We start from the raw sequence: 247 nt of genomic DNA, 5'->3' as shown, positions 1-247 counted from the left end.
GCCCCCGGGGGGGGGGGGGCGTCAGGTCAGCGGCGGGGACACACCACCCACGTGACGCCGGGCTGTGCCAGGGGCTGGCAGCCACCCACGGGGACAAACAGCCGGCGCCACGCGCCCGCCGGGCGTCACCCGCTGTCACCTGCCGGAGAACAGCCCTGGGGTGGGGGGGACGGCGTCACCGTCACCTGGGGGGGACGCTGAGGCTGAGCTCAGCTGTGTCACCCTACGGGGAGGGGGTACAGCATCG

The sequence above is a fragment of the Calidris pugnax genome, unplaced genomic scaffold (genome assembly GCF_001431845.1).
Source record: "Calidris pugnax isolate Ruff unplaced genomic scaffold, ASM143184v1 scaffold392, whole genome shotgun sequence".
NCBI lineage: Eukaryota > Metazoa > Chordata > Aves > Charadriiformes > Scolopacidae > Calidris > Calidris pugnax.
This window is presented reverse-complemented; position numbering follows the sequence as displayed.